At 31.3% G+C, this 15,929-nt stretch overlaps 2 protein-coding genes across 2 annotated transcripts in view; both read right to left on the bottom strand.

The window, feature by feature from the left end:
- The window catches only part of LOC120430698 (uncharacterized), a 131,810-nt gene that overhangs the window by 37,426 nt on the left and 78,455 nt on the right, over positions 1-15,929 (bottom strand). The gene's annotated exons all lie outside the window — the stretch shown is intronic.
- Positions 1-15,929, bottom strand: part of LOC120430718 (uncharacterized) — a 39,499-nt gene that overhangs the window by 505 nt on the left and 23,065 nt on the right. The window lies entirely within an intron of this gene.

Genomic DNA, 15,929 nt, shown 5'->3' with positions numbered 1-15,929 from the left:
TGAAAAAAGAAAAAAAAATAAATCCAATTAGTTACACTGTCAAACATAATTAAAATTGCGTTATTTTTCTTCCGACACATCTTGAACTTGAAACAATCGCTTCAAAAGCTTATTAAAACCTTGTAACAATTTCAAAAAACAACCCGTCAAATATCGGACCTTGATCGGATGATGGATCCCCGCTCATTAAGCCAACACCTTTTCAAAGTCTGACCATGGCCAATAAAGGGCGCGCGCGAAAATCCGCCTATTCATTCGCACTCGATTAAACAAACTTTCCTTTCATAACAACCCTTGCCAACATCAACAACACAAATCGCCAAGGAGAGAAGTTTAGCTCTTGGAGAAGCAGTATGGAAAATTGCGGCAGCAAAAAAAAAGGAAAACAATCCACGAGCTAATATGAGCGCTCTTGGTTTGCTTTTCAAGCAGTTGTGTGTTTTTTCTACTGATTTACACCTGCGCAAAGAAATCTACACCAACCGGTGTAGATGCGGCTGGTCATTTGATAGCCGCCTTTTGGTAAGTTTTTAAAAGGGCTTAATGTTTTAGGATTATTGAAATATTTCAAAATTTGATTGAATTTGGAAGAATTTCAGTTTTCAATGGTATATTGTAGTTAATCGTTGAAATTTCTTTAATTTCATATACCTTAGGTATATTTTCGAAAATCATTTAAAATTTGGGACAAAACATTTTAAAAGGGTATAGAACATTTGTAAACAAACAATGGCCCCACCCATATAACATGTAAAGTGGGACGTACAGTTTCTTTACAAAAACCCACTACTTTTCTAATTCAGAATCACTCAAATACCGTCAAAACCAAGCCTACTCAAATTTGAGTCCAAACATAGAATTTGAGATGATTGCACCCATTTTCCAAAGAAATCTCAGTGAATTTAATCAAAACCTGATGAAAGAATTTAGGATGAATTTCACTCCAATCTTACATTTGTCTCACTTACTCATTCTTGAGTAAGTTCGGTGTTGAGTAAATACAAGTTATAAAAACATTTATAAACAGCAATCGTTTAAATTACCCAATTCGGATTCATATAAAAATTCTTATTCAATTGTTTTTGACTCAGATTTCGACAAATTCAAAATTACTCATTTTGGTGTACGTTTTGTATAAAATTACTAAAATTTCGAATCAAATCTACCCAAACTTGAGTAAACCAATTCAACCCTGTAAAGTATTTGTTTTCTCAAGGATTTGTTATGAAGTCATTTTGATCAATTTTTGTTCTACAAAAAACTTTACTTCTCTTGTTTTATTTTTTTCATAATTTTTAAGGTATTTTTTTTATTAGTTTATCTTGTTATTTTTGTTTTTCTTTTGTTGGAAGTTCAGGCCTATTATGAAACCTCAATTTCTAATTTTTTTCCTTTTTAATGTTTCTTTTATGACTTTTATTCATTTTTAAAGTGTGTTTCAAAATTATTTTGACATAAAAAAAGGGTTATGGTCAGAGCAAATTTTATTTAAATTTTGTACAATTGATTGCAAATTATTCAAAATAAATTGTGGAATATTGAAATAAACATAAAACTTCGAGATGATAATTTGTTTAATTAACTCATTGGCTTTTTGCAAATTTTGTTTTGTGGCATACTCAGCAAACAAATGTGTAAAATTGGAAAGTATTAAATTGGATGGTTTAATGTTACCTCTTTTATGATGTAATATTATTGTGGATTTAGCTGGAAGCTGGATTTTCTGACCTTTTCTCACGGTCATTGGAAACGGTCGTGGGTTGACCTAGGGGTTCCCAATTGGTGGAAAAAGTTCAATTCTAGAAAAATTACGGAATAACATTTTAATTTTTAACCACTTCTCTGACATCTGGAATAATTGTTTGAACATGCTCGCAATTTTTTTTATTCAGTCGGAAAAATATTATTTTTCTTGAAAAAATGTTTCATTTTTAACCACATGACCACCCCTAATTCTGGCTCGATCATCATGCGACCGCGTGCTCCGTTTGTTTGTCAACAAACTGCAGCTGGATGGTGAGACGAAGTGAGGGGGGGGGGGGGGGAGTGGTTTTGACATTTTTGTGCCCGCATCTGGCCCGCCGCCTATTTCGTCGGTCGTTGAGCCGACGGTCGTTTTGAACGACCGAGTCCAGTTGGGAACTGATCTTACAATATCTTAATTTAGACTAAAAAGGGCATTACAACGAAGAAGTGGTAAATTTGTAGCTTTAATAATGTAAAAATACCTATTTTTGGTCATATCTAAAAAAATATCATATAAACCGAAAATATGACTAAAAATCGATATTTTGACAGTTTAGCTTTTTTCTGAGGGATTTTGGAAAAAATTACATGGAAAAAGACATAGTTGGATTTTTTTTTTGAATTTGTTAGTGTGGTCCCATAAACTTTTCCTTTGAAAACAAGACATTTTCAAATGAAGACATCACGAGTAAAAAAAAACACCCCTCAGATTATTTCAACGTTTGTAGTGCTGAGTCTCCCATTTTGAATGCAAATAGTTTTAAATTTAAATCTTTTCTGCCCTAAAATGAGCGTAGCTATTGACCCTTCAGTCCAAATTAACTTGTCAAAAAATCAAAATGATTGCTTTTTTTAAAGCTCTAAAAGTGCCCGAACATCACTTTTGCCTAAAACTTAATTCTGAATTGCTACGTCAAAAAAAAAAAACAGATTATTTAAGGTTTGCTCAGCTGCTTTCTCAAAATTTGATCATCGAGGGTGTAGATTGCATGATAAAATGTTTGTATCTTCGACAAAGTTGCTTGGATTGGCTAGCCCAACAACTTTCTAGAAGACGAAAAAACAATTAAAAATATTCCGGAATTGTTAGATTTTCAAAATCGTGAACCACCCTAATTTCAACAAAACCAAATGTAACCCCTTTCATTTGCAACAACTCTGAAGTTTTTTTTTGAAAAGGTCCAATAAACCAAATTTCCAGTTTTTTTTCTTTTTGAGTGTTTTTGAAACCGCCTTGAGTCAGGGGTATTAAAAAAAACACCTAAAAAGAAAAAACTGAAAATTTGGTTTTTGCAATTCCGCTGTGAAACTGTCAACTTTTCCTGTCCTTCTGAAGAAATGAAACGGCCTACTTTTTCCTATCAAAAATAACAGAATCGAATAGCAACACTTTTCAAAATAAATGCTCAAAAGTTCTACTTTTCAGCACTGAAATGAGTGCACTTGTTTCGAAAAGTAAAACTTTTTTTTATGTAAACGATTTATTGGAAAAATACATGAAAATTTTACTTAAAATATCACTCAATGAGTGTTTTTCGGAATTGCAAAAAATATTGTATGGAACTCGTTGCAAAACTTGATTTTTTCAACACTCGTCGTATTTATCCAACTCGGTGAACCTCGTTGGATAAATGTACGACTCGTGCTGAAAAAATCCTCTTTTTGCAACTTGTTGCATAAACTACTATTATTGGACCTTTTAAAAAAAAACCAGAACTCTTCTGAAAACACTAAAACTAAAAAACTTTCGGAAAATCCATTTTCCAATCTGGACAATCTGGACCACTGTGGAATGTGGGTTGGATTTTTTTTGTTTTATTCATTTTTGAGTATATTTTAATAACACGAATTGGGATAAAGTTCACTCAAAATATGTGAAATAAATATCCCAAATTTGAAATCCTCAATAGTTGAAACGAAATTTATCAAAATTATGATTCATTTCACCCAAAAATAGTGTAGAGGAAACATTCAAAACTAATTCATAATAAATAGGTTCCGTTTAGTCGAATTTAAAAGTGTGAAAATTTTTGAAATGAGTCACTTTGGATAGACGTATAATGAAAAAAAAAAAAAAAACAAGGGCAAACAAAATCAAAATGACTCAGTAATTAATTTTGTAAGTTTATTTGCTACTATTTTTTTTACATCAAATTGCAGCTGAAATAAAAAAAATACTGATTTACAGTTTGCAGAAATTTTTTTAATTATACTCAAATTTAATACTGCTAATTCATGAAAATTGGGTGAGATACCAAATACAAATTTCTGCATTTTTGTATGAGCCAATCTCACCCCCTAGACTCAATTTCACCCCTGATAACGGTATGGTTTTTTTTTCCATAAATAGTTAAAAAAAACCAAAATTTCAAAAATTAAAAAAACCAAAATGATTTCCGAAAAAAAGTATTTGCCCTCTGATTTTTCGGAACAACATAAACATAAAAATATATTGTCAACGGCCTTATTGCTGAACATTTTATTTTATATTCTAAGATGATTTGTTACATTTCTAGATTTCTACCTGCAGTGTGTAATAATAAGTGTCTTTTTTGACGAAGGTGATGTGCATGCTTTTGCATGCGATTTTACCATGCCATTTTTACCATTTACCATGCGAAATTATTAAATTTTCTAACTTTTTAAATAAATTCAAGACCCCTCAATGTTGCCTTATTTTCTCATAAACCCTTTCACTAAGTGACTCCCCATCGATCAAATTTCATTACGAAAACAAACACTGCAAAAAACGAAGAAGTACGCACTCTTTGATTGTTGCGCACTTGCGCGTTTGTCGCACGGTAGGGAAAGCGAATCGCACTCCACTTGAGCTGGTCCGATTGCTGATTGTCGGATGATCGGCGGTGGTCCGGCGCTAATAACCGACCATCGATTGCGATCGATGAGGACGATGACGACGACGACGCAGATGATGAGGAGATAATTGCTTTGTAAATTTCACTTAAATTGGTGTGATTCGATTGCGGTTGTGGAACATTTCTTAAGTGGATAATTCGAGGGGTTAAGGCTTTTGTTAAGTTGGGCTAACGATGTGAAGAAAGTTAAATTGATTTAAGTTTTAAAATTGTTAAGAAATCAAAATCATTGATTTACTCAAAATTCGTATTTAGCCAAAAAGTGTCAAAAAGTGAGTAAATTTGACTCTCCTTCTCAAAACAAAACCTACCCAAAATAGAGTACATTTTATCACAACTTCATTTTGAAGAAGGTTGGGTCTCAGATCACAGTTAAATTCGTGATCTCGCAATTTAAATTGCAAAAAAAAAACTACTCAAGGTGATTACTCAATCAGTGCGTAAAAAGCTCTCATTTCCTGGCATAAACTCACCTTAAAGCGTATGCGCCCAGATTGTGCCGCCGATTAGCTCATTTGCACTTTTCTCGCCTTCCCGGGAGGCCGTTATCAAGTCAGCCGGGTTCGACTCCAAACCTAACCTCAAACTTTTGGCGAAGGAAAGCGCCGGTCGTTTCCGTCAGATTACAGCACTTGTCGGCGTAAAAAAGCAGGTCACAACTCTGACAGTGACACGGCGAAAAAAATCCCGCCGAAAAAAGGGTTAAATCCGCACCGAAAAAATTGGAAAGCTGTCAAAAACCGCGTGCGTGCTTGCCCTCCGGGCAAGCGACCATGTTTTTCCCCCGTCGTCTTCTGTCATTGCCAAAAGTGTGGAGTCCAATGCGACGAATTATGATCATTAACGCTGGAACGACGACGGAAAAATAAAATCAAACGGGATAAAGCCCTGCGGGCTTCGTTAAAATTGCCAATCCAAGCAAGCGCGTGTGTGACAGCCCTGCGCACAAAGTGACAGTTGGTTCGGCGCAGGGCTGTGCCGCGATTTAAGGCTTAATCCGCCAGATAATGAGAATTAATGTTGCGGCGCGCGGAACGAAGCTCGTGGGAATTGGCCGGGGTTGGCGTGACCGCGGCGAATGATCTCCGCTGCAGCAATTCCAGCAATGGCAAGCATCTAATCTTGTTATATTTGTTCCAGCTAGGTTAGGTTAGGTTAGGTAGAGCCGGTAGTGGTGCGCCAAGTTCAGCGTAAGGTCTCTGGCTCGAAGGCTTATTCAAATCTACAGACGGGTGCTGCACCTGTGTCTTGGAAATTGGCTAAAGTAGACTCGATTACCGGTTGAAATCGGTACCGAACCGGGTAGGTAGTGTAGGGTGTGCGCGCCAGTGGAGAATTATCGAATCATTTTAATGAGCACTAATCGGAGAGGAAAACGCAAAAGGTAAGAGATATGGGGAGTAGCAGTGTTGCCAGCTAATTATGGACAAATTAGATGATTAGAGCTATTTTGGTTGTTACTGTAAAGAAATTTCGTAAGTTAACTATAAATTTATAACTGGATTTAGTTGATTTTATTGCAAACAAAAACTCTTTTCTTTAGTTCAACTATTTTTGTCCAAAAAATTACCAAAATGATAAAAATACAGCTTTATTATTTCAAAACTAAAAAATATTAGAGAATTTACAAAAATTACCAAAATTATCAAAATAGTCAAAATTGTAAAAATTGTCAAAATTGTCAAAATTGTCAAAATTGAAAAAAATGTCAAAAATGTCAAAAATGTCAAAATGTCAAAAATGTCAAAAATGTCAAAATTGTCAAAATTGTCAAAATTGTCAAAAATGTCAAAAATGTCAAAATGTCAAAAATGTCAAAAATGTCAAAATTGTCAAAATTGTCAAAAATGTCAAAATTGTCAAAATTGTCAAAATTGTCAAAATTGTCATAATTGTCAAAATTGTCAAAATTGTCAAAATCTTAAAAATTGTCAAAATTGGCAAACATGACAAAATTGTCAAAATTGTCAAAATTGTCAAAATTGTCGAAATTGTCAAAATTGTCGAAATTGTCAAAATTGTCAAAATTGTCAAAATTGTCAAAATTGTCAAAATTGTCAAAATTGTAAAAATTGTAAAAATTGTAAAAATTGTAAAAATTGTCAAAATTGTCAAAATTGTCAAAATTGTCAAAATTGTCAAAATTGTCAAAATTGTCAAAATTGTCAAAATTGTCAAAATTGTCAAAATTGTCAAAATTGTCAAAATTGTCAAAATTGTCAAAATTGTCAAAATTGTCAAAATTGTCAAATTTGTCAAAATTGTCAAAATTGTCAAAATTGTCAAAATTGTCAAAATTGTCAAAATTTTCAAAATTGTCAAAATTTTCAAAATTGTCAAAATTGTCAAAATTGTCAAAATTGTCAAAATTGTCAAAATTGTCATAATTGTCAAAATTGTCAAAATTGTCAAAATCTTAAAAATTGTCAAAATTGTCAAAATTGTCAAAATTGGCAAACATGACAAAATTGTCAAAATTGTCAAAATTGTCAAAATTGTCGAAATTGTCAAAATTGTCGAAATTGTCATAATTGTCAAAATTGTCAAAATTGTCAAAATCTTAAAAATTGTCAAAATTGTCAAAATTGGCAAACATGACAAAATTGTCAAAATTGTCGAAATTGTCAAAATTGTCAAAATTGTCAAAATTGTAAAAATTGTAAAAATTGTAAAAATTGTCAAAATTGTCAAAATTGTCAAAATTGTCAAAATTGTCAAAATTGTCAAAATTGTCAAAATTGTCAAAATTGTCAAAATTGTCAAAATTGTCAAAATTGTCAAAATTGTCAAAATGGTCAAAATGTTCAAAATGGTCAAAATGGTCAAAATGGTCAAAATGGTCAAAATGGTCAAAATTGTCAAAATTGTCAAAATTGTCAAAATTATCAAAATTATCAAAATTGTCAAAATTGTCAAAATTGTCAAAATTGTCAAAATTGACAAAATTGTCAAAATTGTCAAATTTGTCAAATTTGTCAAATTTGTCAAAATTGTCAAAATTGTCAAAATTGTCAAAATTGTCAAAATTGTCAAAATTGTCAAAATTGTCAAAATTGTCAAAATTGTCAAAATTGTCAAAATTGTCAAAATTTTCAAAATTGTCAAAATTGTCAAAATTTTCAAAATTGTCAAAATAGTCAAAATTGTAAAAATTGTCAAAATTGTCAAAATTGTCAAAATTGAAAAAAATGTCAAAAATGTCAAAAATGTCAAAATGTCAAAAATGTCAAAAATGTCAAAATTGTCAAAATTGTCAAAATTGTCAAAAATGTCAAAAATGTCAAAATGTCAAAAATGTCAAAAATGTCAAAATTGTCAAAATTGTCAAAAATGTCAAAATTGTCAAAATTGTCAAAATTGTCAAAATTGTCATAATTGTCAAAATTGTCAAAATTGTCAAAATCTTAAAAATTGTCAAAATTGGCAAACATGACAAAATTGTCAAAATTGTCAAAATTGTCAAAATTGTCGAAATTGTCAAAATTGTCGAAATTGTCAAAATTGTCAAAATTGTCAAAATTGTCAAAATTGTCAAAATTGTCAAAATTGTAAAAATTGTAAAAATTGTAAAAATTGTAAAAATTGTCAAAATTGTCAAAATTGTCAAAATTGTCAAAATTGTCAAAATTGTCAAAATTGTCAAAATTGTCAAAATTGTCAAAATTGTCAAAATTGTCAAAATTGTCAAAATTGTCAAAATTGTCAAAATTGTCAAAATTGTCAAATTTGTCAAAATTGTCAAAATTGTCAAAATTGTCAAAATTGTCAAAATTGTCAAAATTTTCAAAATTGTCAAAATTGTCAAAATTGTCAAAATTGTCAAAATTGTCAAAATTGTCATAATTGTCAAAATTGTCAAAATTGTCAAAATCTTAAAAATTGTCAAAATTGTCAAAATTGTCAAAATTGGCAAACATGACAAAATTGTCAAAATTGTCAAAATTGTCGAAATTGTCAAAATTGTCGAAATTGTCATAATTGTCAAAATTGTCAAAATTGTCAAAATCTTAAAAATTGTCAAAATTGTCAAAATTGGCAAACATGACAAAATTGTCAAAATTGTCGAAATTGTCAAAATTGTCAAAATTGTCAAAATTGTAAAAATTGTAAAAATTGTAAAAATTGTCAAAATTGTCAAAATTGTCAAAATTGTCAAAATTGTCAAAATTGTCAAAATTGTCAAAATTGTCAAAATTGTCAAAATTGTCAAAATTGTCAAAATTGTCAAAATTGTCAAAATTGTCAAAATTGTCAAAATGGTCAAAATGTTCAAAATGGTCAAAATGGTCAAAATGGTCAAAATGGTCAAAATGGTCAAAATGGTCAAAATTGTCAAAATTGTCAAAATTGTCAAAATTATCAAAATTATCAAAATTGTCAAAATTGTCAAAATTGTCAAAATTGTCAAAATTGACAAAATTGTCAAAATTGTCAAATTTGTCAAATTTGTCAAATTTGTCAAAATTGTCAAAATTGTCAAAATTGTCAAAATTGTCAAAATTGTCAAAATTGTCAAAATTGTCAAAATTGTCAAAATTGTCAAAATTGTCAAAATTGTCAAAATTTTCAAAATTGTCAAAATTGTCAAAATTTTCAAAATTGTCAAAATTGTCAAAATTGTCAAAATTGTCAAGAATGTCGAAATGTCAAAAATGTCAAAAATGTCAAAAATGTCAAAATTGGCAAAATTGTTGAAATTGGCAAACTTGTCAAAATTGTCAAATTGTCAAAATTGTCAAAATCGTCAAAATTGTCAAAATTGTCAAAATTGTCAACATTGTCAAAATTGTCAAAATTGTTAAAATTTTCAAAATTGTCCTAATTGTTAAAATTGTCAAAATTGTCAAAATTGTCAAGATTGTCAAAATTGTCAAAATTGTCAAAATTGTCAAAATTGTCAAAATTGTTAAAATTGTCAAAATTGTCAAAATTGTCAAAATTGTCAAAATTGTCAAAATTGTCAAAATTGTCAAAATTTTCAAAATTGTCAAAATTGTCAAAATTGTTAAAATTGTTAAAATTGTCAAAATTGTCAAAATTTTCAAAATTGTCAAAATTGTCAAAATTGTTAAAATTGTTAAAATTGTCAAAATTAGCAAAATTGGCAAAATTGTTGAAATTGTCAAAATTGTCAAAATTGTCAAAATTGTCAAAATTGTCAAAATTGTCAAAATTGTCAAAATTGTCAAAATTGTCAAAATTGTCAAAATTGTCAAAATTGTCAAAATTGTCAAAATTGTCAAAATTGACAAAATTTACGAAATTTACAAAATTTACGAAATTTACAAAATTTACGAAATTTACAAAATTTACCAAATTTACAAAATTTACAAAAAAAAAAAAAATAAAAAAAATAAAAAAATGGACAAAAAAGACAGCAAAGACAAAAATACAGAGTGAAGTGAATTTGGCTCAATAAAAGTTGCTTCTTTAGTTTAGAAATCTAATTTTTTAATCATATTTTTCTCATGTTTTCAGTATTGTATTCCAACTTCATTTCACTTAAAAAAATCAAGAAAAAAAACTCAAAACCTTCATAACATCAAATCCACCAACTTCTCATTCTTCCAACCCGTCAAAACGAGCCAGCTACTTATCTGATGGAACCAGATTCAATTGTAGGCCCCCGCTATTGTCGCACTCAGCACTGCATTAAGCAATTAACATACTTCACACAAATGGTGCCTCCCCTCGAGCGACAACCGGCTTAAGCTCTAAGTAAGTGCCCCCCCTCGTCTCAACGAACCCCCTTTCGGATGCCCTTTCCCTTTCAGAGTCTCGCAGAATCTCGCCCATTTCATCGCCGTTTGTTTTGTTTCCATGGCGACAACAATGGCGGCCGAAATGACGTTAAGAAAGTACCGCGGGCGCGATGACAGCGGGTGGCGCGGCCTGGTGGTGAGTGGCTCAACTAAGGGAGAACAATAGGCCTCAACGGAAGGAAGAGGGGAAAAAGGTCGGCGATTATTTTACTTTCTTCTGCGAACCGAACCGGCTTTTTCGTGAAGGTTTTAGTGGCGGCGGCTTCTTCAATGTTTTTGTTTCAAATCGAACAATTGGAGGAGAGTGAGAGTCACAGCTTGACGTGAAGAATTAGAGGGGAGGGAAACTGGTTACTTTCGGTTTTAACTGGGAGTTTTGGGCGCCAGAGGCGCTCGCGTCGCGCAACTGTCAACTGAGGCACAATTTGCACCTGTGTGTGAATCTGTTTTTGTTTACCTCCAGTTGACACCTCTGTCAACATGCGCGGTGAGCTATGGCGAAGTCATGATTTCAATCACGTCTTTCCTCACACACACACACGATCTTATCGCCAATTACCGCGCGATCTGTGGTGTGAACAAAAGGCGTAAATTTACGTCCCCGAAAAAGAAAGCGTTGCGTTGCGTTGCGCGTTTGACAGTTTGACAGATGACGCATGCAGGCGCGCGCACCATGTTTGCATAAAAGAAAGTGCAATCGAAGGAGGCTGCAGAGGCGAACGGTCGTGGATTGTTTACAAACTAATGGCTGTGTCGTAATTGCATGGTTAGCGGGGGTCGTCGCGTTTGACATTTCACCTTCACGAGTGCCAATATGGTGTGTGATGAATTGCTGAAGCGATTGCGCGCGGTGGGAAATGCGAGGAATTCTGAGCATTTGTAGTTGACGGCCGTGCCAAGTTCAAGCAACGATGCACCTAGTCAATCCGGTTTGTTTGTTGATCATAGAAGGAGCTTCCTCTTTAGGATTTTTGTTGCGATTCCGCTGGTGTTATTCGCGCCTTCAAGGGTCAACAACCTTTCAGTTTTGACAGTTCAATGACACTTTGCAATATTATTGTTTTAAATTTCACGAGTGTCCAACCCCTCGCAACATTTTACCCAAAAGCGACGTATCCAGTTTACTGTGATTACAACCCAAGTTCGTCCAAGAATGCTGCGCGCATGTTTACATAAACACGCACGGCCTACCAAATTATCGTGTCTCATCGCATAGGGTCGCAAAAAGGGTCAATTTCGTCATTACCGCGCGAGCACGCAGACCCCGTCGAGTAGTTTTTTGCTTTGTTTTATGACAGCTCGTAATGGGTTCGCTCTCGCGTACCTGCTCCTCCTTCTCCTCTCTTGATGATGTTCCGTCACGACAAGTGTCCCGGATTCGTTGGACGCTTCTTCGGCTGTGGCAATTTTGGTTTTGCAAATTGTTGGGTAGCGGTTGCCTCCTTCATTATCTCGTTGGGTCACAGACAAGTGGAACTTGAAGGGAAATTGGTTAGTGTGTAGAAGAGACAGATTGGTAATGCTGTCATTCAATATTGAGTAACATTTGGTCAAAATTGAACTTATTCATGAATAAGTTAAGTGGCATTTTGAATTTTGAGTGAAGTTTATCCAAATCTGACAGAAAATTTGGAAATAGAGTTTGTCAAAATCGGACTTACTCAGTTATGAGTAAAAATAGGTAATTGAATTATGAGTAAAATTCATCCTAAACTGACAGATGAAAGTCCAGAGTCTAAATTCATCGCAACCGTACTTGTTAAGGAACTCTGAGCGAAATTCATCATAATCAGACAGATGTAAATTCGGAATCTAAATTTGCCAAAATTGAATTTTCCTTTAAGTCAAAATTACTCGAATTTCCGAGTGAATTTCACCCAAATCAAACAAAAACTGTTTGTAATCAGAGTTTGTCAAAATCTAATTCTCTCATGAATGAGTAAACAATATTCAATGATCTTGAAAAAAAATCATCAAAATTAAAAGAAGCAAAAAATAGTCATTGAATTCTGAGTGAAATTCATCCAAATGTGGCTGACGAAAGTTTGGAAGAACCATGAAATTCTAAAATAATTAACGAATTAACTCAGCAATTACTATAGCTGATTACATAGTGAAATAACTCAAATCTGACAGATACGGTCCAGAATAAGAATTCTTCAAAACCAAACGTACTCAGTAATGAATAAAAATGAATAAAAAATCACTGAAATCAGAAATCATTAGAAAAAATTATTCTTAATCAAAATTTATAATACTAAATTTACTCAGAAATAAGCAAAAATGACTTATCGAATTCTGTGTGAAATTCATCCAAATCTGACTGATGATACTTTGGAATAAGAACTGATCAAGACCTAACAAATGAATAAATTGAATTCTAATTGAACAACACCCAAATCTAATAAAATCAAAGTTTGGAAAAAGATGATTTATACTATGATGAATAAAGCTCTTCAAATCTGACAGATAAGGTTAAAAATAAGAATTCTTTAAAACTGAAAATACTCAAAAATAAGAAAAAATACTCATAAAATTCTTAGTGAATTCAACCCAAATCTGACTGATGGAAGTTTAGAGCCAGAATTTGAAAAAAAAAACGAAATTACTCAGTGATGAATGAAAAAGCGTGATTGAAATGTGAGTTAAATTCACCCAAAACTGACTGAAAGGAGTTTAAAACCGGAAACTTGGTCAGAAACGAGTAAAAATGAGTCATTGAATTCTGAAAGAAAAACATCCATATCTGACAGATGAAAATTCAGAATCTAAGTACGGAGCTCGGACGGGGCGTTCTTTTGAGATTCTTGAGGGAAAAACAAAATATAGAAGTTTTCAAAACATTAAATGTTCGATTTCAAAAACTATAAAGTTCAGAAAAATACAAATTTAAAAATCTAAGCATTTCCAATTATGAAGCTTAGAGTTTTTTTTTAGTTCCTTTAAGCTATTTTGTTTCATATGTTTAAGGAACCTTAAAAAATCTCAAGAATCCTTATATAAAAAATAAAGACTGAAATGTTCTGAAATTCTTTTTTTTAATTTGTTTATTGCATTTTTTTGTTAATTTTATAATCCTAGAATAGTGTTATATTTTTTGTATTTTTTTATTTGAAATTTTTCCAAATTTTAAAAATTTAAATTTTAAATTCTGGATTTTGAGTTTTTTAATTATGTTTTTTTTTTTTGAAATTATTGAGTTTTGAATGTAGAATTTTGGAATATAAAAACTGTATTTTGTTATTTTTTTAATTTTTTTCCTTATCAGCTTTTGTTTTTTTGTTACATGTTAGGTTTTTTCAAAATGTTTTTGGATTTTTGCATTGCAGTTTTTATGTGAATATTAGAATCCTAGGATATGTGTCATAAAATTTTGTAAAATCTAAAATTATATGAACTGTCTAATCTAATCTAATCTAAATCTAAAATTATATGAACTGTATTTATTTTTTTAATCCTTGCACAACTGATTTTTTGATCTTTTAATTTTCTGACTTCAAGTGTTTTTTTTTAAAATTTGATAATCAGGATTTTTTTATTTTTGAACATTGATTTTTAAAATTGTTTTTGAGTTAGGAATTTTATAGTTTTGGAATCTTTAAATTATATTTTGCACCGGAGCGTTTGGTACGGTATCCGTTCACAGAATCCTCTCTGCGGTAAACACAACGCAATAGGGCTGGCCGCTTTAATATTTGTATAACATTTTCGGCTGTTCTCGGATGTACTACAATTATTAATATTGACAAGAAAAGTGCTTGAGGCGTGATCTAATCACAAGACTTTCCAGCATGCTTTCATCGGACTGGCTGTGTTTGTGTTAGATTAGATAGATAGATAGATTAGATAAATTAGAATCTTTAAATTATATTTTGCTGAATTTATTTTTCTAAGTTTTTTTTACTGTATTTCAGATGTTTTTATTTTATTTTTTTATTTTTTTTGGATTTGTGCATTGCATATTTTTGTAAATTTTAGAAGTCTAGAACAGTGTTATAAAAATTTTATTTTTTTTTTCATTTTAAATTTTTGAATTTTTTATTCGTCAAATTTTATATTGTAGATTTTTGGGTTTTAAAATTTAGTCTTTTTTATATTTTTGAGTTTGAAATGTAGAATTTTGGAATATGAAAATTGAATATTGTATTTTTTATCGTTTCTTTTGGATTTTTAGGAGTATTCTTTGAGTGTTTTTGTATTTTTCTATTTAAGTTTTTTAGTGAATCTTAGAATCCTTGGATATGTGCCATAATTTTTTTTAAATTCTAAATTTTTACGAACTGTATTTTTTTAAGCCTTGCATACCTGATGTTTTAGTGTTTTTAATTTTTATTTTTAGCTTTTGGTATTTTTTAAATTTGAAATTCAGGATTTTTTTTATTTTTGAACATTGATTTTGTAACTTATTTGTGAGTTTGAAATTTTAGAATTTTGGAATCTTTAAATTATATTTTGCTTAACTTCTTTTTAATTTTCAAAATTAATTTATGATGTTGATTTTTTTATAATTTTATTTTGTTTTATTTGATCATTGCATTTTTTTTGTGAGTCTTTAAATCCTATTTGTTGTGATATTTTTTTCTAAATTTCTAAATTTTAAATATTTTTAATTTTTGACTTTTTCAATTTATATTTTGGATTTTTTACACTTTAGGTGTTTTTTTTTGTGTTTATTTTTTTTATTTTCGCATTGCATTTTTTTGTGAATCTTAGAATCCTAGAATTATATTATAAAATGCTGTAAATTTTAAATTTTATTTTTTTTAATTTCAAGCATGATCTACTTCTCGGCATTTCAACACTTCTGCGGTTTAAGATTCGTCCTCATGAGGCAATCCTAAATATACGTTTGTTATTTTCATTCGCACCTCGCACCCTAATGAGCAAACCCATTTTTTCATATTTTTTTTTCATCAAAAAATATGGCAAATAAGTACCGCGCGAAGAAACGTAAAATGTCAATTTTGTTTTGATTCATTGATCTGAAATAATCTTTTTGAAATTTGATTAAAATTCATCAAATTCAGACAAAACTATGCTTCTAGTCAAAATTTCTCATAAACGAATTTACTCAAAAAATGAGTAAAAATTCCTCATGGAATTCATGGTGTCATTTAACAGATGAATGTTCAGTTTTAAGTGGTTTTTCATGTGGTGATGCATTCAGAATTTTGCTTTTAAACTAAATGTTTTTGAAACTTTGCAACTGTCAAAAATGTCTCCATTTTTGTCTATGTCTCAAACAGGCGGTTTCGTCATCGCTGATTGACCCCCGAAGCACACACTCGCAACTAACTCTATACCATTAAGATCGCAACTCAACCTTGCATCCTAGCGCATGTGATTTGAGTCGTCGGCAAGCGACGAACCGCCCCCTCGAGCCATCTCATTTGTTTTCCCAAGATTTCATGTTCGCCTTTTTTTTCACTTATGAAATTTTTCGTTTGCCACTGATTGTCGGGGTCCGCCGAAAGGGACTCCTTTTACAACCGAGTGGTCTGGGATCGATACCGAGCGCGCGCGCGTTGCAATTTCTAGCCTAAAC

The sequence above is a fragment of the Culex pipiens genome, chromosome 1 (assembly GCF_016801865.2).
Source record: "Culex pipiens pallens isolate TS chromosome 1, TS_CPP_V2, whole genome shotgun sequence".
Taxonomy (NCBI): domain Eukaryota; kingdom Metazoa; phylum Arthropoda; class Insecta; order Diptera; family Culicidae; genus Culex; species Culex pipiens.
The sequence above is the reverse complement of the archived record's forward strand: the minus strand, read 5'-3'. Positions and strand labels throughout refer to the sequence as shown.